At 45.3% G+C, this 3,685-nt stretch overlaps 1 pseudogene; it reads right to left on the bottom strand.

Moving 5' to 3' along the window:
* Positions 1-441: 441 nt before the first annotated feature.
* Positions 442-3,685, bottom strand: part of LOC101577676 — a 9,290-nt pseudogene continuing 6,046 nt past the window's right edge.

The raw sequence follows: 3,685 nt of genomic DNA, 5'->3' as shown, positions 1-3,685 counted from the left end.
TGTGCAAACTCCTTGCACTATTCTCCTTGGCGTCCAGGAGCGCGGCGCCAGGCTGCCCTGGGAGAGCGTCCCTTTTCCCCACCCGGCCCGGGCTCCCACCGGTGGGCTGTGCAGCTGCGGGGCAGCTCGCCCTGGCTGGTTCAGCGGAGTCAGACCCGCCTACGGATTGCAAACCGCAGGCGAAAGCTGAGAAGTACCGAAGCTTTTAATTTAATCCGTTTTACACCGTGAAAGCCACAGACTTGTCGCCCTGGCGGCCACTTTTTAATTGAGAAGTAAATAGACGAAAACCCAAAACAAACGATTGAGCAGATTTTCTTTCCTTTACAAAAAGCTGACTTTCTGTGAAAGAGGGAAATAGATCTGCGCTCGGGATGCAACTGGGGGCCAAGGGCGACGCGCACCGTAACCACGAGGTCCCCATTACGGTGCTGGACCCATCTAGGTCTCCACCACGCGCGTCGCTTCTCTGTCGGGGACACACGAGTCCGTGGGCTCCGGCAGCCCCATCCCGCGCACGGCCTCGAGGCTGGAAGAAGGGCAGACGTGAGTGTTTCGGGCTTGGGATTTCCGACCCTAGCACATTGAGCTGTTGTGGGCAAATACAGGTTTCGCCGGAGCTCAAGCTTGGGTCGCCAGTTCCGGCCTCGGGGGACTTCCCTGGTGACCAGAAGAAACCCAGATGCGCTTCCAATCTCACGGTTTTCGCTAAGACGCTCCAGAGTTTGCTAGGTGAAGCGCGGCGAGCCGAGCAAGCTCTAGGCTTAGTGCGCCCAGCCTCGGGGACCCGGGGGAGCAGCGGAGGTGGCGCTGGCGGCGGGTGTGGACGCCTCCGGCCCCTTCTCCTGGTGAGGGTCCCTCATGGAAAACCGTTTCTCAAGTCAGACATGTGGTCGTGTCCGTGAAGAGGGAAGCAAGGCAAAAGAACGACGGGAGAAAGAAAGACCTTTATCAAAAAAGAAATAGAGAGCTAGGGATGGGAGATAAGCGAAGATTCTACTTCTTTGTTCTTTGAGAGCAGAACACTTTCAAAAGTAGATTTCAAAATGTAGATGTGCAGGGCCACCAGCCAGGTTGCTGACCCACCCCTGCCCCAGTATTGCATTTGTCACCAGAGAGGAGTCCAGCATTCTCCCTCTTCACCGGCCATTAATAAACCTTCCGACAGCCCTAAGTTTCTCTGCGGCTGTGGGCCCTCTCGTCTGTGTCCAAGCTGCTTGCTTCCCGAGCGCAACCCGGCACGATGGAAAGCGCCCGAGTGCTGTGTTTTTTCATCAAAATTGGAGGACCTATTTTATTCTTTTCTGTGTGTGCACTTAATCAACAGTCTTTGGTAAACAAATGAAATGACCATTTTTGCTCTGCATTTATGTACTTTTTTGTGATTACACGGGCAATAACACTTTTGGGCATTGGGTTGTTAAAACGGTGCTTTTAGATCAAAGCAAAAATATGGAAAAGTGAGCCATCCAAGTTCAGCACGGTGGCTTTCCACTGCAGTCACATTTTGGCAAAACTACTTTATATTAATTGAAAATAGCTGGTGCATTCGCTCAGTAGAGAGAGGTTCATTCTCTTCCTTTTACCACCAACCACTTAGACTGTTTCAAATTACTCAAGTAAAGTCTAATGAAGGAAGGATTGGGAAATTAGCAACCATACAGTTATTTACTTTTGGTCTTTTCATGAAGTGTTAAATCTGATTTTGTGGAGGAAAATCAACTATCTGAATCCAAGAATTCCTTCAGTGGACTTGTAAAATAATATATGAATGAATAGGTAATGCTGTTGCATGTCTGTAATCCCAGCACTTGGGAGGCTGAGGCAGGAGAATCTGTGAGCCTGAGGCCAGTCTGAGCTACACTGTGAATATATATATATATATATTTAAGGAACCGGGGATTGAACTCAGGCTCTGGCGCTTGCCAGGGAAGTGCTTGTTCCACTGAGCCATCTCCCTGGCCCTTACACTGTGAATTTAAGACCAGTCTGAACTACATAGTTAAAACACTGCTTCAAAAAAAACAAAACCAAACCAATGACTGTCATAAAAAATGTGACCTCAATAGATATTTCAGTGAAAGTAAATGAATACAGATATAACTATTAAGTTTTTCTTTTTTTTTTTTTTTTTTTTTTTGGCGGAACCAGGGATTGAACTCAGACCCTTGAGCTTGCCAAGAAAGGGCTTATTGTACTGAGCTATCTCCCCGGCCCCAGTTTTTCTTTTCCTTAGTTTTTTTCCTCATTCTCAAATGGAAGGCATGCAGGACTCCAGAAAATGTTCTTTAATTTGTTCTGATCATTGGAAAACTGCTGCTAGTTTTCTCAGAGTCATAGTTATCAAGGGACAATGGGAATGTCATTAGAGAAGCATTCTCTTTTCTATTTCATGATCTATGTGAAAGTCTGTCTTGGGAAATACACAAGAAAGTTAGATTTACTTCAGAGGTTTGAAAGTACAATGGAATTGGAAATACTAAAAATGTGGTTCCTGGTTGATAACATCTTAGAAGTGGCCAAGATGACTTTAATGATGTCAGAAAGGAAGGGTTTCATTGGCAAGCAAGATGTAATGGACCAACCCCAGAAACCAGGAAGCTACTGTCAAAACACACTCATTTTTAAAATTCCATCTCAATTATTATTTTTCTCTCCATAGACATCAGTGTTCATGAGAGGCAGGTTGACAGTTGTGAGTGACAGCAGATGGCCTGTGGCTGTTGTGTGATTGTGTAGATGCATGGATGCACCGAACCATTCCTCAATCTCTCTCTCTCTGTCTCTGTCTCTGTCTCTGTCTCTCTCTCATCTTTTTGAGACAGGGTCTCACTCTGCAGTCCAGGCTGGCCTTGAGCTCACAGGGATCCTCCTGCCTCAGCCTCCCCGAGTGTTGGGATTACAGAGGTATGCCACCATGCCCTACCATTTGTCTTTTTTAGGCAGACGATGGACTGGAGTAGAGAAAGATACAGCTTATAGAAAATTGCAGCTGCAAGGGAGGAGGGGAGGTATTTTTTAAAAAGGAATAAAGCCAGTTCTGTAATTAAAAAACTGTTTGTTTTCTACTTTAGATTTGACTATAGCCAGAGGTTCCTGCTAGCTATTTAGATGAAATAAATAGAGTATCGCTTCATAGGCAGAGGTGCTGATAGAATTTCCTCCTCAAGGAGTGGAATCCTAGCATCCAAAGGAAACAAATTCAAGTTGGTATTAGAACTTGAATTTCTCTGCCAGAGTGAAAATTGCTTCTATTAGGCATCAGTCACAGAACTCTTGTGGCCCAGGCTAGTGCTGGAGCTGGGGTATGTGCAGCCTGCGCAAGGAATCAAGGCTAAGAGACGCTGCTTGTGCTTTGGGAACCCTACGGGGGCTTTGATTTTTTTTTTTTTTTTTAATGAATGTTTCCTAATTTTACCATTCTCATAAATCTGGGACACATCTAATCAAGGTCATCAGCTTGGGTACAAACCTCTGGAGTGATCCTTTGGAGGTAACAAAATAATTTAAGATGGGATCTGTTCGATGGTGTGCAGGTTTTTTTTTCTTACTCACCCCTATTTCCTTCTGAATGCAGATTTATAGTTCTCTAGGGAAACCCCTGGAAAAAATTATGATCAGACAGACTATCCAAAAGCTTCAAAGTTAGTGTCTGACTATATAAATAAAAAATCTTTTTTAAAAA

This window comes from Octodon degus, unplaced genomic scaffold (assembly GCF_000260255.1).
Source record: "Octodon degus isolate 3935 unplaced genomic scaffold, OctDeg1.0 scaffold00208, whole genome shotgun sequence".
Classification (NCBI taxonomy): Eukaryota; Metazoa; Chordata; class Mammalia; order Rodentia; family Octodontidae; genus Octodon; species Octodon degus.
This window is presented reverse-complemented; position numbering and strand designations above follow the sequence as displayed.